The sequence below is a fragment of the Pantherophis guttatus genome, chromosome 5 (assembly GCF_059756535.1).
Source record: "Pantherophis guttatus breed Tessera chromosome 5, ASM5975653v1, whole genome shotgun sequence".
In the NCBI taxonomy this organism is placed as follows: Eukaryota; Metazoa; Chordata; class Lepidosauria; order Squamata; family Colubridae; genus Pantherophis; species Pantherophis guttatus.
This window is the reverse complement of record NC_142067.1, coordinates 84,983,880-85,007,264: the sequence shown is the minus strand read 5'-3', so window position 1 is coordinate 85,007,264 and position 23,385 is coordinate 84,983,880. Positions and strand designations below refer to the sequence as shown.

General features: G+C 40.6%; 1 protein-coding gene across 12 annotated transcripts in view; it reads left to right on the top strand.

Annotated features, from left to right (window-relative positions):
• Positions 1 to 239: 239 nt before the first annotated feature.
• EGFL6 (EGF like domain multiple 6) overlaps positions 240 to 23,385 on the top strand; it is a 50,455-nt gene continuing 27,309 nt past the window's right edge. For 3 of the 12 annotated variants that reach the window (XM_087895281.1, XM_087895279.1, XM_034435288.3), the window contains exon 1: positions 21,156 to 21,532. The gene's annotated coding sequence lies outside the window, so the exon portion shown is untranslated. Of the gene's footprint in view, positions 848 to 11,113; positions 11,166 to 21,155; positions 21,533 to 23,385 lie in introns of those variants that run through there. The other 9 variants (XM_087895280.1, XM_087895277.1, XM_034435279.3 and 6 more) reach the window with 8 other exon arrangements.

Here is a 23,385-nt window from a genome sequence, read left to right as displayed (position 1 = left end):
GACCTTAAGGAAAAGTGCTGCCTGTGACTCAGCTCCTTTTGTGACTCAGATTAAAAAAAAAAACAGCTTGGGTTATGACAAAATGGGGAGTAGAAGGTTGAAGACAGGAAACAGCCTATAGATCACAATCCTGCAGTAAGTCCCAACCTGCTGCTACTGTACTGTAATTGGTGGATGTTTTGCTTACGGACTGATCACGTGCAAAAGGGGGGGAGAACAAAGCCTGTCATTTTTTTTTCTTTTTTTGCAGTTTAATTCGATAATAGGGAAAGACCCCGATATAGCGTGGCGCCTACTGCCATCTGTTGAGCATGGTGTAGAATGGCGTTGACAAAGGCTATTGATGTTTTAAAAAGTCATCTGGGCTTCATTATGCTGAGATTGAAGATAAATACAGAATACTTAGAGTCGAAGTTGGCAGAAAAAATCGTGTGAAAGAGCGTCTTGAACTCATCTTTATTACAGAGAGGACATTTCCTTTGTGAATGACTGCAAGGATTATTATGCCTCTACGGACCTGCCGAAGAAATATTTTGCAATTCAGCCCGAGGAAGCACGCCAGGCAAGTCAGTCTGGATTTCTTAATAAAGATTGTATTTTGGCACACACTTAAAAGGAAGTCAAGACTGGTATTTATAAAGGAAAAAAGCAAGCTGAGTCAATGTACAGAACACTCATGTTCTCAGAATATTTCTCAGCACCAAGTACAGCATGAATTGTGCAGAAATCTCTCAGAGGAAAAACACAATCAAGAACCACATTATTGATTATAATGGATTCTGCAATTGTCTTCCAGTCTGCAGAGGAAAAACACATTTTCTGCAAGACTCCCTGGAGATGAGACCTAGTAAGTGGAAATATAGGTTACAGGCTTGAAAATGGATTAAAGTTTATGGAGAATATTATTGAAATTAGAGGGATGAAGCCCCAAATAAGTTTGGGTACCAAATAATACTGTAATTAACAATAGCAAAACAATGAAGACTGCATATGCAAAATTTAATCAGAAGAGAATTCAGTAAAGACTGTTCTTTAGTCAGCTTGGTCCACTAAAAATGAACTATGAGTTAAATTGTATTATTTAGAGCAGATTCTTGAATTTGTGTTATGAAGGTGACAATCCAATTTGACATTTTATGAAGGTTTTTTTGTTTCGGTATGAAAATTATGTGTTATTACTGGTGTTAAGTCTTTTTTTTTTTAAAGCTTTTATCGACATTTTAAATTATCTTTTAAAAACACATTGGCACATCTTGATTATTACTACTTTGGAGTTCTAAAATAATTTATTAAGCATATTTATATATAACTCATATTGACTCCAGGAGGCACACAACATTATTATGACCACAATTGAGCCCAACATTTTTGTTGCTAAGCAAGATAATTGTTGAATTGTGCCTCATTTTATGACCTTTTTGCCTTTTTGTTAACTGTTGTTAACAAATCACTGCAATTGTTAAGTGAATCTGTTTACCCCATTGACTTTAATTGTTGGAAGCCAACTGGGAAGGTTACAAATGATGATCACATGACTCCGGGACAATGCAACAATCATAAATACATGCTAATTAATAAGCACTGGAATTTTGATCAAGGGACTATGGGGATGCTGCAACAATTGTAAGTGAAAAACAATGATATGTCACTTTTTGAGTGCTGTTGTAACTTTAGATGGTTGTAAGTCAAAGACTACCTGTATTTGAACAGGCTGATGTATAATATAGGTAACACCTTTAGGCAATTATCTTCCCCCAACATGTTTACTTTCTATGCAGAAGGTATATTTCAGTGATATGAAATCCTAGATGTTAAGTTCTTAAAATATAAGATTCATTTAAAGAGGTTCAGTCAATTTCAAATTGCACAAGTGCTGAAAATATTGCTTTCCCTCTTAAAACTGTTGAAGTTTGGAGTGCTTTGTCCTTAAATCTGTATACTTTACTTAAAAACTGAGTTTTACCCTATTTGGTAAATTCTTCCTACTCATTCTGAATAATTGTGCTGAAAGATCTCCATTGCTTGGTTGCCGTTGAAATCCAAGCTTGATGAATAATAAATTGCCATTGAGGTAATATTAAAATTATTCTCAGGACAGTATGTGTTATTACTCTCCTATCAATTCAGTGGGACGTATTCCAAGTAAATTTACCAAGCTGGAGAAACAAATGTATTAAATATACAGTATGTATAACACAATGTTGCCAACATGATAGTAACCCTGGACAAAGCAGCCATGACATTATTGTACACAATAATGACAATAGAAGCAAAATTATGTTCCACCATTGGGTGTCACTCTTCCTTTATATAAAAAATTGTATTTGTCTTGGTGGAAAACAATGGACAACTCTGAAAATCTTCCATTTCAAACTAGCACAGGAAAAATAAATTGGTTTTGGGAACACCTGATGTCACAGGTGTATAAAAAACTTTCTAGGTAAAACAGTATTTGTGTTTCTTTGTTTTATCTTCCTTTTTTCATTGAAACAGAATGGAACTTTTGCATTTTTTTTTCAAAATTAGGTTGTATTCTCCTTATCTCTTAGTGGAAAGAAACCTCTAAAGCAATACTGCAGGGAAAATTATTCTTGTAAAAGTGAGAGCTGGGGATGTAAATACCTTATAATTCTGCTTTGTTTACTGATAAGACTAGTAGAACATTTTGGAGATAATTACCGTGTTTCCCAGAAAATATGACCTACCCCGAAAACAAGCCCTAGCCCAATTTTCACACCTGTGCCTAAAATAAACCCTACCCAAAAAATAAGGCCTAGTTAAGCCCCGCCCACCACCTGGTTGTATGAAGTGGGGCAAGGCGCAGCCATAAAAATCAAGCTAGGGCGGGGGTAGGGAGGTAGAGGCCAAAACAAGGCAGGAGGGTACGGAGCTGCCCCACACACTCCGCACCAGCTTACCCAAGGGCCCTGCAGCCTGGCCATTAATGTCCTGACAACTCTCTGGCCTTGTGGTGGCAGCTCCAGAAGCCCCATCCAGGACCCCACATGGCCGCTGGCCCACTTCTCCTAGCTCGCCACCGTAATGGAGCAGGAGGCTGAGCGACACACATGGAGTCCTGGATGGGGCAGCTGGAGCTGCTGCTGGAGCTGCTGTAAGACAAGGCAGTTGTCAGATTGTTGATGACCTGGCTGCAGGGCACTCAGGTAAACCGGTGCAGGGGCTGTGAGGTTTGGCATGGGTGGCCTGGCTCCACACCCCCTGCTTTGCTTTGTCTTCCACCCCTCCACCGCCTCACTATGTGGCTGCCACATCAGTGCATTGCTCAGCCTCCTGCTCTGTTAGGGTGGTGAGCAAGGAGAAGATGTGGCAAAGAATGAAGAATAAAGCAAGATGGTGGTGGGGGGGGGGGTTGGAGGACAAAGTAAGAGTGGGTGTGGAGCCAGGCCTCTTCATGAGATCTTTTTCTTTTTTTGTGAGAAGTTGGAAAGTCTGAACTATTTCTTTTACCGTAGTCCCACAGACTACTTTTCTTGCCCTGCACGTGGCGACAGAGAATGGAACTGGAAAGCAGGTTAGTGAAGGAATGTGGCTGCCCTGGGATGGTGAGGGTTTGGCATGGGTGGCCTGGCTAGAGGACCCTCAGATAAGCTGGTGCAGGGAGCATGGGGCAGCTCCACACCTCTGCCTTGCTTTGTCCACCCCCACCCCCACCCCCTGACTTCGTTCTTCTTTGTTCTTTGCCACTACTTCTCCTTGTTCGCCACCGTAATGGAGCAGGAGGCTGAACAATGCACCGGTACAGCAGTCAGAAAGCGAGGCAGTGGAGAGTGAAGCAAGAAGGGTGCGGAGCTGCCACCCACACCTGAGTGCCCTGCAGCCAGGCCATCAACATCCTGACAACTGCCCATCTTATGGCTGCTGCAGCAGCCCCATCCAGGAACCCATGTGTCACTCAGCCTCCTGCTCTGTCACGGCGAGCAAGGAGAAGTGGTGAAGAACAAAGATGAAGCAAGGCGATGGGGGCTGGAGAAAGAACCAGTGCAGGCCACTGTGGAGAGCATGGCTGGTCCTGCTGCCATGAGGTGGGGGTAAGAGAGCAAGAGAATGATCCGATCAAACGTGTGTGTGTGTGAGAGAGAGAGAGAGAGAGAGAGAGAGAGAGAGAAAATACATACTGCCGCCAGCCCTGGTATAACTTTGAGGTTGGATCGGATCACTCTCTCACACACACACTCATACACACACACACACAAAAACAGAGAGGTTGGATTGGATTGGTCTCTTACTCGCTCTCTCACTATGGTAGCAGTCGCAGTGCTTCAGTTCCTCGCTGGTAGTTGAGAGAGAAGTGATGGGGCGCTACTCACTCAACCGCTTTTCCTCTTCTTCCTGCTCTTCTTCCTTCAGACAAAAATTGCACTTTTCACCTGTCCATTGCAGCGCAGACCCCGGGATTTACTTTGACAGAGGCAGAGCTTGAGGGATGGTCAATTCACGGTGGTGGTACAGAGAAGGCGGAAGGCAATCCCACACACACACCCACCCAAGCAGACCAGCCTTGTGGGGGTGGGGTCAGAAACCGAGCAGCACCAAAAGCAGCTGAAAGTGTGCAAGCCCTTCAGCTGCTTTCGCCGATGCTCGGTTTCCCACCCCACCCCCGCCAAGCTGGTCTGGCCTGGTGGGAGGTGTTATTTTCCACCTTCTCCACCACGCTACAAATGGGGATTGATCATCCCCTAAGCCCCACCGCAGTAGTGTTCTCACCACTCATGCTCTCCACAGCAGCCTGCAGCTGAATCGAGGTGGGCAGGCCAATGCCCTTTGGGGACCTGCGTCCCTCTACCTCCTGCTACAGTTGGGCTCTGTGCAATTCCTGCCTCCTGTGCACATGGGGGTGGGCCAGGCCGGGCCTTGTGATAGAAAAAAAAAACAAGACCACACCGAAAATAAGCCCAAGTGCTTATTTTGGGGCTCAAAAGAAAATAAGACCAGGCCTTATTTTTGGGTAAACACGGTATGTACCTTCAGCAGACACCATAGGTATTAGTCCTAGAAAGGGGCCCAGAGAGAACCATTGAATTCTAAACATATTATAGCTTCATCCATATGACTACTCTTCTCCTTTTTCGTGCCTTTTGCTGGAGAAAGTTCGAATGTTCCAAAATTTGATGGATATTTTCTTAGAAACTGAGTAGAAAGTCCCAGTGGTCAGGATCTGGGAAGTTCACTTCTGCCTCTCTGCTATAGTTTTTTTAATTTTGGAAATTAAAGGGGGAACTTTGTGCCTGCCACAACCAAAAAAGCATTACTAAATTATGTAGGAGGAGCCCTGTGGCACAGTGCTTAAAGTGCAGTATTGCAGGCTAACGACCCATAATCTGAAGCTACTATAGATCCGGATGGGTCTTGAGTTTGACTTAGCTTTCCCCTCTACCCAAGGTGCGTAAAGTGGGGACCCAGATTATTGGAGGGGCCAATAGGCTGACATTGTAAATCACTCAGAGAGTGCTCTAAAAGCACTATGGAGCGGTGTATAAGTCCAAGTGCTATTGCTAAGTGCTATGTAGCATATCAATAGCTTAGTCATTCAGCACAGGGACAAATATATGGGAGCTAGTATAAGCAAGATTCAGAACACCATTGCTCCTTGGCACTGGAGAGGCTGATTCTCCAGTTAGCAGCTGGAATGACCTGTAATGTGGGTCGGGGGGGAGGGGCACATTTTAGTTTACTGCCAGAAATTTAAGGACCAGACAGGCTATATCAGGAATGTTATTTTAAAATTGTGTCAGCAGGTGGCAGCACCTTCTAATCTTGAGTGATCTCAGAAACTGAATACAGAAGACAGGTAGTCCTTGACAGGGACGGCATTCACTTACCTTTGTTACCGGTTTGCAAATGGGAACACGCTTGCTTCGCTCACGTGCACCACCTTTGCGCATGCACAGGATCTTCTGCGCATGCACAGAGCATCAAAAACAGGACCTTATGATGCCTGGGTGAGTGAGCAGAGCCTCCCGCAGCTGCCACTACCGGTCGCCCGAACTGGATAGAACCAGCTGAATAGCACCACTGGTCCTCGAGATATGAACCTACTGGAGCCTGCCCATTAGGTTCGTAAGTCAAAAAATTCATCAAATGATGAGACTCAATTTTACAAATGTTTAAAATCAAATTCATTAATTGAATCAAATGGCTTGTTAAATGAATGAAGATCTGACTTACTTCCACCCACCGCCAGTCAGCTGTTTCCGCCTCCGCTGATCAGCTGTTTCCAGTACAGAACTAAATTGCCTCCAAGCAGCTCCATTTCAAGTTTTTTTAAAAAATCCATTTGCTGCTGATTAGCTCAAGCATCTTCAGACAGCTGCCCAGAGGGGTGGGATGGTAATTTACAGAACTCTTCAATTGCAGTTGCTTTAAAAAAAAACCTTGCCACTTAACTTAACAGTCTCCAGCCAGCCAGCCAGCAAAAGATGGGGGAGGGGTTTTACAGAACTCTTGGCTTGCAATAGTAACAGAGATGGAAGGGACTTTGAGGTCATCTAGTCCAACCCACTGCTCTCACAAGAGTATTTCTGATAAATGCCTTCATCCAGTGTATCCTTTTTTTTTTTTGTAAAGTTTTTTTTAATTTTTTACACAAACACACACACAAACATACAATGTATTTTTGCTAAACAGAGTATTTGGCCGGTTAACAAATTTAAACAATTTTTAGACCTTTCAACTAAAATTACAATTTCTATACCTCTTTTTTTGCCGTAATATTTATTTTCATCTATTTCTTACCAATGTTACCCTTCATTTTCATCTCTAATTTTAACCAAATTCCATTTCCCCTTCTATTCCATATTAAACCCCTTCCCATTATCATCTATTTTTATATCCATCATCAAATTAATTAATTATGTGGTGTTACAGTTATTTAATTTTTGTAGTAATAATAAACCCACTTATTTTATAACATACATTTCCTTAACTAATACAGTCCAACATTTTAATATAAATCAATTAATTATGTAGATACCTTTTTCATTTATATATTTGAACCAGAAGAAAAAGAGAATATTATATATATATATATATATATATATATATATATATATATATATATATATATATATATATATATATATATATATATATATATATATATATATATTTCACCATGATATGCAATTAAAAATATTTCATTTATTACAGTTTCTTTAGTTAAATTTAAAAATATTCTAGCTATTATCCTCTAATCATATAGCTTTCCCCATGTATTATTCCAAATCATCACTTAATTGTTTATATACACACCACCATAAACCATTAAAAATATTTCAGTTATTATTCCAATTATTTTTCAATTCATTTTCACCATCATATGATCTAACATTATTTCTTACTACAATTCATTTTTCAATTCTAGTCATATACATCATATTCCTCTTTCATTTCTTTTCTCCCTTTTCATTTTTATTTTTACCTTTTTCTTTCCCCTTTTTTCCTTTTGTGCCTTAAAATGCCCTATATTTCCCATTGTTCTCCCTCTTTTCTCTTTTTTTGTTTCACCACTGTTTAGCCAACTGTTTAGCTCAGTATTATCATTTTGTATTTCAAAATCCTGAACTCTTCTATTTTGCCCTATATTTCCTGTTATTTTCCACCCTTTTTCTCTCTTTTTTATCTTTTCACTGTAAATCCCAGTGTAATCATTTAAATTCTTTATATTCTTTCTGTTCCACCCTTCCTTCCTTATTTGTCTTTTTCCATCCTTTTTATTTTTTTCATTGTTAATCCCAAAGTAATCTCTAAAAACCTCCTTTTTATTATTGCTATCCACATGTTCAGTTACTTTTCCATATTTAATCACATTCTTTATCTTCTTTATTTTCAGCCTCTGTGTCTTGCTTCTCCGTATTTATTTCCTTGTCCGCTTGCGTATGCTCCATCTCAGCTTTTGTGTCCTCAGATTTTAATCTCTCCGTGTAGCATTGTCGTTATTTTTCTTATTTCCATTTTCCATGACAAGTACATCGATTTAATCATTTCTCTAATTCCCTGTGCCATTTTATTCTTTTTGAGTTAATATTATTCCCATTTTAAAAGTTCTGTTATATTCCTTTTTTTTCCAAAGTCAAGCTGCTTTCAGACAAAGAAATCCTTCCCAAAAGTTCTCACTGCTGTTATCTGTAAAGTTCACAATTTTCCAAAACAAAGACCAAGTTGCAGTATTCCTTTTTACTCTTGAAGGTGTCTCTCTGCAATCCACAATTTCCAATTGACTAACAAATATCCATTTTGTTTCAATCTACATTAACAATCTTACCTAGCTTCTCTTTTTCTTTTTAGCTTTAAAAATATCAAATCAGTTTTATAGTCCAGTCCGAATTTAAACAGCTCTTCTCACTTCTTTTTTCCTTTTTTCCTTTTGTTTATAGAACACTTCTGTTATAGGGCTTATTGTCCATTCTCTTTTGTTTTTCTTAAGTTTCGAAAAAGAAAGGGAGAAAAAAGGATCTATTTATTTATTTCCGATCCTTTAACCAATCTTGGGGTAATTTTTCTAGTTTTTAAATTTTTCCAGATTATTTTCCAAATAATTTTGTTCAAAAGTCAATTTTCCATCGGGTTTTTGTCCCTTTAAGATTATGCTTCAAGATCTTCTTTTCTTCTCCCAGTGCTCATTAGCCGCCATTTTATCTCTAAGGGAGATAAATTGAAGGGAGATGGGGAGAAAGAGAGATGGGAGAGAGAGAAATGAGAGAGAAAGAGATAAGAGAGAGAGGTGGAAGGAGAGGGAGAAAGAGAGAGATGGGAGGGGGAGAGAGAGATACCTGTTTCCCATAGAAAAGAAAATGCCTGGAGCCACAAAACCTGGGTAGGCATGTCGGGGGGGGGGGGGTGTTTCATGTGCTAGTTGACCACATCCACCCAGATTTTGTGGTTCCCGGTGTTTTGTTTTCTGTGGGAAAAGGGTCCAAATGGCACTTTGAATGTTTAAGGTTGCAGACTCCTGCCCTATACCATTCCAGACAAATGACTGTCCAATCTCTTCTTGAAAACCTCCAGTGATGGAGCACCCATGAATTCTGAAGGCAAGCCGTTCCAGTGATTAATTGTTCTCACTGACAGGAAAATTCTCTTAATTCTAGGTTGGATCTCTCTTTGTTAAACTTCCAATTGGCATTTCTTGTCCTGGCCTCAGGTACTTTAAAGAATAGTTAAATAGTGACCTCCTCCTCACTGTGATAGCTCCTCAAATATTGGAAGACTCCTGGTCCTTTTTTTGTTGGACTACATAGTTCCCACAACTGTTCATCGTACAGTCCCCTAATCATGTTTGTTGCTCTTCTCTACACTCTTTTTAGAGTTTCAACATCTTTTTGTGTTGTGGTGACTAAAAGTGGATGCAGTATTCCAAGTGTGGTCCTACCAATGCAGTATAAAGCAGTACTAAAATTTCATCTAATCTTCATATTGTCTCTGTTGATGCAGCCTAGAACTGCATTGATTTTTTTGGCAATTGCAGCACACTTCTGGCTTATACTTAAGTGATTGTCCACTAGGAAGTTTAGATCCTGCTCATAGTTACTGCTGTTGAGCCAGGTGACACCTACTCGTGGGGGGGGGGAGATGGATCCAGATGATGTCATGTTACTATTGTAATCCTCTTATTCTCCCTTGGTTTCTTCATTTTCTCCAGGAACCAGAAGAAAAACATATCCAACCCACTAAAAGGGAAAAAACCAAGATAATAAATCAAGTCAAGATCTACCCAAAATCTCATTTCCAATATCTCATACACACCCATGCCAGAACGTCAATAAATCACTATCCTGGCCCCAGTTCTCTGTTCTCTAAAGAGAACAAATCAATTCTAAACTGTATTTGGCTCTTGAGAATTTTTTTTTAAATCAGAATTTGTATGGAAGAAAAGAGGGAAGAAAAAGAGAAATGCTGAGCACTGGAGCAGTGAAAGAAAAAAAACAATTTTATTTCAAAATGAAGAATATCCTTTCACAATGAATTAATCCAAAATGGGTATAGCAGAAATTAAACTGTCAAAGATAAGCCTTTTTATTTGTGGTCCTGAGGGAATTTCATTAACTGATTTCCAGAAACAGCAAAAGTGTCTCATGCTGAATCCTCTGTCAGATTCTTGGCAAGAATTCAAATTGCTTTCAAAGAAATTAATGGGTGGAAAATCTATAATAGTGGATGAAGAACCAAAATGGTTGGTTAAAGAGCTCCAGGCCTTTGGTTTGGAAATGCTTTTTTGAATATTACAAAAGCAAACAACATACTCATAAATTACTCAATGTAGTCTGTAATTATTAAATTCTGTTGGAGCATAGCTGGTCTTCCTATCAGCATGATTTCCAGACAAAGTAAGGAGCAATAATGAGTAGCAAATGAATTGGCTTATAGCTTCCTATAGTGACAATGTAGAGATTGCTTCTTTTCTAGCTTGAAGGTGCTTCGGCTATCTCCTTTGTTTTTGTCTTAAATTGAGGGACTTAACAGTTGAAGGATGTGACTGTGACCATGCTGGTTAGGAATATTGGGAGCTAGAGAAGAACTGTTGGGAACTATTATAATTTGTATTAATGTCCAGAGAAATAGCCCTTGACTTGAACAGTAGCAGAATAAATTAGTAAATTAGTTGTTAAATTAGGTGACCTTACAAATGGAATGAATGAATGGATGGATGGATAAATAAACGAATGAATCTAAGGATTAGAGCACGAGTGTCAAACTTGCAGCATCACGTTGCTGTCACGTGACATATGGCGACGTTCCCTTCAAAGAGCTATGGTGGGCATGGCTTGCGCATGACACATTCGGCCTGCAGGCCACCAGTTTAACAGCCCTGGATTAGAGGATCAGGGTTGAGATCATAGCTGTATTTAGGAATCAAGGCAATAAGATTATTTAGTTGTTACTCCAAAAATCCATAAACTGAACGTGAAAGCAGTAATCCTTTCTGTTTCTTGCTCTTTTGCAACTGATGCCCAGAAGCCCAATTGGCTATGATTGTGTATTCATAATAACCTTATGACAAGCTGGTATTGAACATTTCATTTCAAGTTCTTTTCAGAATCATTTAAGATAGTGACTTATCAGAAGCCCACTGAGATTCTTTTTCCTCTTCCCTTAGGGCCTGCCAAGAATCAGGTTCAGATGGCAACATAAAAGAAGGTGTTTCCCAGGTAATTCTGGGATTTCATTGTAAATCTATTGTAAATCAGTAGCCAAGATGTTCACCAGTAATTCTCCAACCCCATCCTATGGTTTGTCACTGTGGAGGAGTAAGCAGCTAAGAAAATTGCAAGTACCTGTGCTGCCTTCTACCCTCCTATTTGATCCTTCTCCCCAGCATCAGCAGGGCAAAACTGCTTATAAAATCTGCAACCTTGAAACAGATAGTGGAGGAGAGAAGCATGTTTTGCAAACTCTGCATCAGCCACCACAACCCCAAAAAACATTAAAATATAGGAAGGGGTTTCTTTTCAAGGAAATGGAAGGACCTAGAAGAAAAAGAAGAGGCAAAGTGAAACACAGTGTTGGGAAGGTGTCAGTGCTTTACATGTTGTCCATTAATAAAGAAGAAAATAGCAATAGAAGAAATCTCAGAGAGAGAAGATTTAAAGACAGACCAAGGTCTATAATCGGTAAAATACTGTTGTATACTAGTAATAGTAGTAGCATAGTAGGAATAGTAAGCTTGTAGCAGAAATTGTATAATATAGCATAGAAAAATAAGTAATAGTATATGGTGTAATAATAGAATATAGTAAAGATAACATTGTATAATATAAATAATAATAGACATTATAAATAGAATATAGTGTAAGACAGTAGACGTAGAAAAGCTTATGCATATAAGGTTTGTATGTTTCACTTTTGTATCTTGGATATTTTTTCAAGCACCTCCCCAACTCTTACAGAGAGATTTTTAAAAAATCCAATTGTCTAGGGCAGGGGTCCTCAACCAGGGGTGAAATGCTTCCAGTTCGGACCAGATCTCCAGATCCAGTAGCGATGGCGGCGGGTGGTTCGGAGAACCGGTAGCAAAAATCCCTCCCCCCCCAATGCCCAGCTGAGCCGCGCAATCATCAGAAGCTTTATTTAAAATTTATTTTTAAAAGCATTTTTTAAAAAACCTCTTCGGCTGAAAAAATGCTTTTAAAAGTAAAAAAAAGAGCCTCTGATGATCGTGTGGCTCAGCTGGGATCGTCAGAGGCTTTTAAAAGCATTTTTTCTACAACCTCTTCGGCTGAAGAGGTTAGAAAAAATGGTTTTAAAAGTAAAAAAAAAAAGTTGGCCACGCCCACCCATCACCTCACATTACCTCTCACCAAGCCACGCCCACAGAACCGGTAGTAACAAATTTTACTTTTCACCACTGTCCTCAACCCCCGGGCCGCAGCCTAGTATCGGGCCTCAGCCTGTTCAGAACCAGGCCGCGCAAGCGACAGGGAAGTGTGTGCATGCATGCAGCTCCACTTGCAAAAGCAGCAGGTGACCATGTGTACATGCAAAACTCCGTTTGTGTGACTGGCATGTGTGCACACCTGCCACTTGCACAAATGGAGCTGAACATGCGCTCGCCCGCCACTCGCATGTAATCATCCCCTGTCCCCCCTCCTTGCTGCTATTGGTCTGTAAAACCAGAAAGATTGGGAACTGCCAGTCTAGGGTCCTGTGGTTTTGCTGGAACTTTTCAGTTTGAGTCAAATTGACTAAAAAAAACCCTACCTTTGACAATCACAAATGTATTGAGAAGCAAATGTGTAAATTCATTCTAATTAAATAGTGTCGTTTTTTAAATGTAATTGCAGCAGGACTGTAGTGCAAGTGCTGAGCCTTGAATTTTTACTGACAAATATTTAAAACACCTGGAGATAGAATAATATTGGTGACAGAGACTCTAGGTAATATTTTCTTCAGGCTTTAAATTAAAAAGAACTATGGATAATGTTAAAAGGCATGAAAATATCCTTAGAACTGACAGCTATTAAATGTGCGTCTGCAGGCTATTTTTCAAAGATGAATTGTATTATTGCAGGTACCCTGTCTGAGATAGTTAATAGCACATTCCTCAGCCTCTTTTACATGCATTTTGTAAATAAGAAGAGGAAAAGCCCCAAAGGAGAGATTTAGAAGAACACAGAAGAAAGAAAAGAGCTGCATTATCATTTTTAAAATTATTTATAGAAGTTCTTTAGGACATGTTTACATTAATGAAAAAAACCAATGTTGCCTAACACTTAAGTCAGTGTTTCTCAACCTTGGCAATTTTAAGATGGTGAACTTCATTTCCCAGAATTCCCCAGTGAAGTCCACTGAATTTAAAAGCTGCTAAGGTTGAGAAATACTGCCTTAAACTATTGGAATAAGAATGGGTAAACAATGGTACATGTTTCCTCTCAGCCACAGAAATTTGCTGGATGAGATTGGGCTGGTCATTATCTCTTAGCCCAGCCTACCTCACAGGATTCTTGGGAGGAAAAATTGTAGGAGGGAATCTCACCTATACTGCCTCAAAATTTTGGAGAGGAGATATAAATCTAACAAACAGACAAATCATAAACTTATCAATTTTAAAAATGGAAGATAGTCATTGGCATACAGGTTTGGTTTGCCCATTGCCCAGTTAAGTTTTATACTGCAAAGGTCCACCAAGTCACCAAAGGTGACTTGATTCAGTGGTGATACCCACATTTCCTTTTATTCAGGAAATGACATGAGCTTTGGATAAACCCCAGTAATACTTAATGATAAAGTTATAGTAAGCTTCAAATATATTCTTGCTTTAGAAAAGTGTGATCCTATACAAAAATGGCTAATCATTTTTAAAGGCTGACTTCCTTCCACTACAGTATTATTAACAATAGCATTAGATTTCTTATGATCAATCTGAAAACAGAGGATTTATTAAAGAAATTGCAGATAAACTCTTTCAATAGCAGAAAGTCAGTTCATTCAGTGTAATGATTTAGTTATCTGATAATCTCATAAGATATACCATGTGGGCCTCAAAGTAACATTCTTAAAGTAAGTTCTAAACCTGCATGGGACTATGACAAAGAAATGGAAGTAAACTTAGAAGTGAACTAAATTAAATTAACCTAACATTATTGCACCCTGTGAATGTTACCCTCCCCCATCTTTTCTACTGAAAACTACAATTTGGTGTCACATTTCTGGAGGTTAGATTCAAAATTTTTGGAATTTGAAGCAGCTCTGGGGCTTCATGTTTTGCATTCTGATCACAGGGCCTTCAGTTGTTAATATTTTGAGTTTATTAAGACAGACTTTTTGTTTATTTTTTAAACAACATCTTGCCTAGATTTTAAAAATAAGCTCTGGTATGGGAAATGGGACATAGTAAAGGATTTAAAAAGCCACTGTACAGATAAAGGCCATGTTGCTTATAACATTTGGAAGAGTAGGTATTGCTTATTCATTTTTTTCCCTTTTTCAATTAAAGAAAGATTTTTACAGACAAATTAAATGGGGGAAAATACTCCAAAAGAGTAAAAAATTGGACTACAGTATTGTATGGATATTCTACAAAGGGGGACAAAATAGATACAGCCCAAGAATTACACTTTAAGCATCTATTTTGGATGTGCCACAGATGTGAACTGCATCTATTATTGATGTTCTGTTGAGAAGGAAGTTTTTACTTAGCTAAATTGCTCTGGATTTCTCTGTGGCCTCAGGTTGAACTCTGCTCTCATTATGACTGCCAAGGCAGTGGTAGAACATGGCCCTGAAATCTTGGAGTAGCTTGCTGTTAATGTGGGATATCCCTTGTGTATTGATGGATGGTGAGAACTTGGTTTCATATAAATTGCAAGAAGAGAATTATTACTCTTTCAACAACAAAAATGATTCTCTGAAAGGCATAGCATGATAACCCTGAATGTTATCTCTTCCTACAGTTTCCACTTTAATTTACTTGGACATTTTATCCCTTTTCCCTGCCAAGAGTTTCTGCAAAAGACAATTACAAATGCATTATATTTTTATTAAAGTTGATCATGAAGATGCCTTACATGTCTACAAAAATAATCTGCTCAGAAGGGCATAGAGGTTGTGGGTAGCATTTTGGAAAGAGACTGTGGCAAGAGATGCATATAAACTCTAGTTATGACATAGAAAGCAGTTTGTTCTGCATTGCTAGCAAGTTAGTGAATTATGTAGTTCCCATATTGATTTTTGGCACACCGAACATGTAGGAATCAAATTCCACAGTCATCAGAATTTATACTAGAATGGAAAATAATATTGTTACACAGAATTATTTGCTTTTTAGGCATGCCATTGAAAGCTTTGTTTTTGATGTGTCTTACATTATCCATAACCACCTAATAGGAAAGCCAGAATAATATAATAAAAGTCCTCAAAGTAAATGTTTGCAAACAGCAAACATTTTCCCATTTATCTTAAATAAATTGAACCAAACAAATATTTTATTGTCATGCTGCCTATTCAAAAAAAAACCCTTTCTTATTGGATACTGATCAGTTTATCCTATTCAAATGAAGAGAGTCAAAGTGCTTTATCTGGAATTATAAAAGAGAAAGAGTCACTAAATCAGGAAAAGTTTTAGATAGCGTCCTTCTTTGATTCTATGACCATGTATTTATTGATGATGGAATGAATGTTTTCTGGACAAATCACATTGGACACAAGGCAACTTTATTTATATCCAACCTTTACCATTTTTACAAATAATTCAAGTGGCAAACATATCCAACACACCTTCCTCCTCCTATTTCCCTCACAACCACTTGTTAACCCAGAAGATGCTGAGAAAAGAGCCTTAAAAAGGATTAGTTAAAGCATAATTACAGAAATATAATGGGAAAAATTGACAACAGCAGCAGATCATTTAATGAAAATCTGGAATATCAAAGGGGTAGATATAAAAGATGGAAGGGTCAAGAAGGAGGAATGTGTCGCTGGGAAACATGCAGTGAAATTAGAAAAGATTACTAAGACTGCAAAATACCAGTATACCAGCTAATCAAATGAAGGATAAAGAAGAATAGAACTATTTTTTTTTTTGTAAACAAGTTTTATTAAAAATTATGATAGTACTGGTAGGACCTCCAGGGTGGCTCCAGGCTCTGCCAATTCAGCAGCCTCCAAGCCAGTCTCCGTTCCCTCTGCCATGCTGTTAGAGTAGAACCCTGAGTTCCTGTCAAGTTCCGGTAATTCGTGGAAAAAATACCAAAGAACTCATTCCTCGTTTACAATGGCTTTATCTTTGTCACAAAAACTCTGGCACGAACTGACGATCACCAAATGAAAGTCAGGGATAACTGCCCAGTGCTTACCTCCACCGTTTCAGTGTTTCCCCAGTCCCGCTCAGCCACACGCGCACCCCACCCCTCACGTGGAAATCAGCAGGAAAACATCAGGTGAGGCATGCCCGACATGCAGGCGCCCACCCTGCTTCTCAGCTGTTTTGGCCGCTTCACAGCTGTGGAGTCAGCAGCAGCGACCAGGTCTGGCCGGGTCTGGTCTGGTCTGGTCTGGGCCATTCAGTCAGTGTGTGGCTCCATTAATCCAGGTGTAGCGTTTGGTGGGCATGGTGCAGCCATGCAGCTCTCCTTCCCCTGTCAGAATGGCCACCCTGTTCTCTCCTTCCCTTGACAGAATGGCAGCCCCGGTTTGCCAGGCGCACCAGGGCTGACATATAGATCAATCTAATGAGGCAGAAGAGGAACTATCCAGCTTTGGAAAAATCAACCTTCCTTTTTATTATTCCTTTTTTTATTTATGAGCTGCCAACTCCAGTATATTCTGGAGTGCCAATGCTGCCACTTCTTGGAGATGATTGGCCCCTCCCATAAAACTTAAAAGAGGAGCAAAGGCACGTGGTCCTGTGCAGGAAGCAACGTTGTTAATTCTGTTCAGTTTAAAGTCTGAAGCTCTGTTTGATTCTGGACTCCTTGTGGCTTTGCCAATTAGGGCTTTGGCAGCATGTCAAGGAAGATAAAGGTGAGTGATTATCAGCCTTATCCCGAAGGACTCTTTACAACTATTTGGGACTTATCTCTGAATGAACAGAATTCACAGCTGTTGCAATAAGAGGTTTTTGGGACTACTCATATGTTTTACTGACTCAGGAAGCCTAGATCAGAACATTAGTATCCACCCATTCGGACTGCAGTGGGAAAATGTTTCCAGGCAACGAGGTGTAGGACCTTCCCTCTATGTTTCCTGGAATCCAAAATTTCTTTAATTTCAAAACGCTGCCGTCCTTTGATTAAAGTGGGCACAGGAGGGTTGTCAGGTGCAGGGCGAAGGGATGACACAGTTTCAGTTGCAATGAAACACAGGATGAATACATTTAAGATTCTTAGGCAACTCCAGTTGTACAGTGACTGGGTTAATTTAACAATTGGGAATGGCCCCACATATTTACGACCCAGTTTCTTTTATTGTTGGGTGGACTGTAAGTATTTTGTGGAAAGGTAAACTCTATCACCTACTTTAAAATCTTTTGGCTTCACATGTTTTTTTGTCAGCTTGTTTCTTATGTGCCTGATGTGCCTCCTCCAGTGCCTTATGGGCCAACTGGCCAAGTGTTCTGCAGTTGGGCTATCCACTCCGCTAAGAGGGTACGTGTGGTTTCTTTTGATGCAGCTCTGGCATAGCTACAAAGTTCTGACTGGAGGCCACCTTAAATGGGGTGAACCCTGTGCTACTATGCACAGAATTGTTATATGCTACCTCTGCAAAAGGCAAAAGGGCAGCCCAATTGTCCTGTTGGTAATTAATGTAGCACCTGAGGTGCTGTTCCAGGACTGAGTTGGTTCTCTTACATATTCCATTAGTTTGCGGTTATTTGATGTTCTTTCCACAGTTCTTTACTATAACCATTTTCCTATCTCTTCTACCAAATATTACTGGCAAACATTTATTACTTATTCTTCATATTCCACTAAACTTTTTATTTCTAAATTTATACCCATTGTTTAATAGTAAATTGCTTTTCCAGGCAGAAAAACTATTTATACTATTGTATTTTTATTATTCAACTAATAATAAAAATACAATAGCATAAATAACATGATAATACAAAACCTAACAGCAGAGGTAAATTTCCAGGATAGTAAATAGAAATGGCTGTCAATTATAGATACAGAATAGAATACAGAATAGATTGTTGATTGTAGATTAAATGGACCTACAGTATGTAAAATCTGGCATTAAACTGTAGTATTAACATAGGATGTTGCTTATTTTCTATCCAGATCAGGCACTTACTTGAGGCCACATAATTGTAATCCAGTCCAAGCCAGGCCTCCTGCAATGCTCTGCCAGCCGAAAATGGGCAACATAGAGGCCCTGGGTGGCCCGTTTTTGGCCTTCACAGCCAAACAGCACTCTGCCAGCCAAAAATGGCCCCCGGGTGGCCCCCACACAGCCCATTTTTTGCCTCCACAGCCTCCTGCAACACTGCCAACCAAAAATGGGCCAGGGGGCCTGTGTGTGCCATTTTGGCTGGCAGAGGCTCCACGGGCTATTCCTTTGATATTTCCAGGCCGGCCCCGCAGCCAGATCTAAGTATCCCATGGGCCGGATGAGGCCCGACGGCCTTGAGTTTGACACCCCTGACTTGTGGCTGACTTGGCTTTGTCTTCCCCTCACCCTTAGTTTTTAAAAGGTTGGTGATTGGCAATGCAATCTTTGTAAATGAGGAGATGAACTGCCCTTCATTTGGCAAAATGCAATTGCCTCTTAGTGCAGGGAGGGGCCCATTCTAGTACTGCCTTTACTTTTTTCTGGGTCCATTTCCACTCCTTCATTTGTTATATGGTGAACCAGGTAATCAATCCTGTCTTGCTGAAATTCACACTTGGAAAGCTTTGCATACAGTTCAGCGGCTCAGAGCCTTTTAAGGACTGCCCACACCAATTTCACAAATTCCTCCATAGTTTCAATATGTATTAAAATATCAACCAAATACACCAACACTCCCTTGTACAAATAGTCATGCAGCACCTCATTGATCAGTTGCATGAACACCACTGGGGGACCCCTGTAGACTGAAAGGGAGCACCTGGAATTGGATACATCCCAGAGGGCAATTAAATGCAGTTTTCCATTTGTCGCCCTCCTTTATTCGAACCCAGTAGTAAGCTTCCCGCAAGTCTAACTTAGTAAAGATTTTTCTTTTGGCTAAATGCACCAACATGTCCTTCATCAGGGGCAGTGAGTAGACATTTTCCTACGCCCCTTGCCCATCTGAGCCTGATGGGCTTCTCATTGAAGTCCAACTCCTCTCACCATTCTGCCTCATCTTGAGCACAGTGTGGTCTAGTGCAGGAGCTGGCCATAGCTCCAGTTTCCTCCAGCTCACTCCCATGGTTGGACATTGGATGCTCGGCCCCCCATGGTAGGCTGCTGTCTCCAGGTTGACCGTTAAAGCAGATCTAGCCTAATGTCAGGGCTGCCTCTATCCATTTCCTAGGAAATAAAAAATCTTGACTCCATAGATTCATAGAAAAGGTATTTTTATTAGGAGTGAACCGAATGCAACAAGTTTCAGGAAAGATCTGAGGCAAAAGTGCACGAAGCAGCAATTTAAAACAAACTGTAGAGCCCAATTCCCTTGTAGCTAGGCAACCAGAGGGCTGCTGTATACCAAAGCCAGAAGAAATGACCTTGGAGAGATAAGCAATGCCCAGACCATAGTTGCAAAGCTGCAATGAAAAATTCTCCATTGACCCCTCCCTCCTTTTCCGTGGCAGCAAGCAGCAAGCTAGCTGACAATAATGCCATAAGAAAGTGCCCTCCTTGTCCTACTGTATCAGAAGCCCTTCCTTCCTTCCTTCCTTCCTTCCTTCCTTCCTTCCTTCCTTCCTTCCTTCCTTCCTTCCTTCCTTCCTCCCTCCCTCCCTCCCTCCCTCCCTCCCTCCCCCCCTCCTTCCTTCCTTCCTTCCTTTCCTCCCTATGATGAGGGATAGAAAGGTATGATTGGTGAACAGGCATCCTGGTTATGACAGAACAGTTTGGAAAGGGGGTGGGGGAAGCAATTGTGGGCACTGGACAAAGTATTCTAAATCCACAAGAGCAGCGGCAAGTTCAGGCAAGCTACAGTTTCTGTGTTCCTTGTTCCTTATACCACCTTGGGCACTAGAGTGGACAATGGTGGAATAGCATTAGTCACAGAAATGGCATCTGGTAATCAAGATTTCTTTCATTCATCAAGCTCAGGAGTACCTCCTGTTGGGGATGGAAGAGAAATCTTGCTTGACTACTGACTTTGCTATGTGAGTAGCAATAGCAAAATAGCAGACTTCTATACTTTTACAGCCCTCTCTAAGCAGTTTACAGAGTTAGCAACAATCTGGGTCCTCATTTTACCGATCTCAGAAGAATGGAAGGCTGAGTCAACTTTGAGCCAGTCAGGATTGAACTCCTGACTGGGCAGAGTTAGCCTGCAATGCTGGATTATAACCACTGTGCAACCACCTCTGTAGATGTTGGTACTTATTACTGACAGCTGCAGTAAAGAGGATAATTCAGAAATCAGTGTAAAGCTGCAAAGGCCCGCTGGGATAGAAATGACTTTGAACTGAAGGTATTGACAGATTCCTGTAATGTTTTGTTTATATTCATAGCTTTTGCAACGCTGTTCATCCAAGCTAAGAAAAGTAGAGATGTCTCTTAAATGCAAATACACTTTCAGTGAAGAACCCAGAAACTCTTCCCTTTTTTGAGCAAGGTTCGATACAGAGCTACATCGCTACTATTGCAGTCAGTTGCTTATGATGATGCTAAATTGGTTGGACCTACTGTTGGTATCTTTTAACTTGGAACTTTTGGCCCCACGCGGAGCAAGGGTTTCCCCCAAAAAGATTTGTCTTTGACAAATCTGTTGGACTACGATTTGTTTGTTTCTCATGGAAATCTCTTCTGACTGACTAAAATGTGGGACTTCGCCGTTCCGTTCGCTTTTGCCAGCGGGCATCCCGCTCTGAGTTTTTGCTTTATTTGTTTCGATAGTTATTGCTTTGGTTTCTCGTCCAAACGCGAGTTTCAGCGTCGGCATTTATTATTATTTCACTTAATACTGAAACTACTCAAGTTTTCGTGTAATACAATACCTGCATTGGGAGAGAGAACGAAAAAAACGACTAACTCGGGCGGATTGTGGGGGCGGGTCTCCAATGCAAAAGCTCTGATCCGCCCCATCGCATCCCCGCCAAAGCATATAGATCCCACCGAGCAGAAGCCCAATGCAGACCCCGGGGGGTGGATTTTTTGTATGGAAGTCTGGCTGATCCTTGTGGATTTTGCCCCCCCCCCCAGTCTTCCCATCTATCTCCTCGTTGGAAAGGCCCCTGGAATAGCTATGCAACTGGACTAGAAAAACCATCCAGCAGCCCAAGGCAGTAACGGTGAGAGCGAGCGACAGCAGAAGCGATCCTGATCAGAGAGCCAGCTTTGCCAGGCGCTGCGCAACCCTCTCCAGCATGGGGTTGTAGTTGCTCGCTTGGGGCACTTGTCTCGCGCTTCCCCAGCTATCCTTCACTGGGAGTGGCAGGTTAGTTGCCAAGTGTGGGGGGGGGGCGGGAAGAGTAGACGGACGGACGCGGATTTTAAGCCCTTTCTTCCAGTCCGGCAGCATTCATAAGACTCACTGAGTTTAAAATAGCATAAGCCTGGTGGTCCTGCGAATCCAGCCAGAAGAGGGGCGGGGGATTTATTCGTTCGGCTCCTCTACCTTCTTGCTTCGCCTTTCATCAGTGGGGATGACTCTCATAGGTTTACCTCTCTCTCGGCAGAGCAATTGAGGGAAAGAGATGCGGTCTCTTGGGAGCTGAAATAAAGTATCTGGGATTCTGGGTTGCTCCCGTGTTGGCGCGGGACGATGGGAGTCATATCCAACACAGAGCGACTCGGTTGGGGAATATAGGATGATAGAAAAATTCTGTGAATATGTGCAGAAAATTTAATATAAGCAACCGTGGCTGATTGACAATTGAAGTTAGGCTTTTGTCTGGAGAATGTTTCTGAGCATATGGAGAAGGCATTGTACAGTGATCCTCACTGAACAACCAAAAACAGCTGGGATGCTGAGCTAGGAATTTCTTCTGGAATTGCATTTGAGATAAATCACTTCTGTCTTTAAAACCAGTTCACATTAGGCAGACATTTCCCAGACTTTTAGGATTTCCCCTACCCCAAATCTGTTGAGTTGTTTCTTCTTTCCAGAACCCTGCAGGGCAGCTGAAGACTGTTGATGGGGTGTAAGCACTAATGCATTTAGGCATTTTATATTCTTCACTCACTTTCACTCAGCCTAATTTAAATCTGAGTTCAAAGGCCCAAAGCAGTAAATGAACAGAATCACACTGACCCTTTTGATAGTCTGAAAGAAAGAAGAATGAGAAAAACCCATGAGTTACATTTGGGACAGCTTCTAGCAGAAGAGGGGACATGGTGAGAAGTTTTCTACATGTCTAGCAGAAGGCTTCTCAGTCAGTTGCTAAAGGCACATCAATGTTGGATCCATCCTTCCTGCTGCTGTGCTTGCAGATTGAAGTCCGTTCAAATAGCAAGAGTGTTTTTTTTTTATTTCTTGAAGCATACAATGATTTCATAGAAATTTTCATGGCAGGATTGTGAATTGTAATGTTGTTGCACATATTTAGTATTCAAGGTGGGTGGGTGCGCACATAAATGTCCTTCAGTTTATTGTGCAATACAGTGACTAATATGAGCATTGGAGTGAGCTAAAACTGGTTGTTTGTCACAGTGACATGAAGTAGCAGTAAAGATGGTTTGTAGAAGGTTCTGGCATAGAACCTGATCAGTTGCCCTGGTCAAAGATTGCCAAAGTCAGAGACTCTCTGGAGGCATGATATTAGCTACCCTAAATCATTTGGCACTTTCTTAGAAACAGAACAGCTATTTGAATTGAATCAAAACCCTTCCTTCCTTCCTTCCTTCCTTCCTTCCTTCCTTCCTTCCTTCCTTCCTTCCTTCCTTCCTTCCTTCCTTCCTTCCTTCCTTCATAATTTGACCATATTATACCAAAGACTGCTACTTCACCATTCTTATGAGTAATAACAGTAGTGATAGATTAACTTTTGCTGTCATGCCATGTGGGGTGAATTTGTTTGATTCAAATAGCCCACCCAAGAGGACTACCTGCCTTTTTCTTTCCTAAAAATATTTATATTGTGTTCTTCAATTAAAAGGAAAGTTTGTTCATTGGATCTGTGGCTGAATTAATGACATTCATCTTTGGGATATTCTCATTTTGCTATTATGAAAGAATATATAAAGTTCACAAAAGCCAAGAAGATAACTTTTCAGGGTAACTATTCAATGGGAAAAAATAGCACCAATTAAACAGCATTTCATATCAGGAGGGCACCAGAAGAAGGCTGG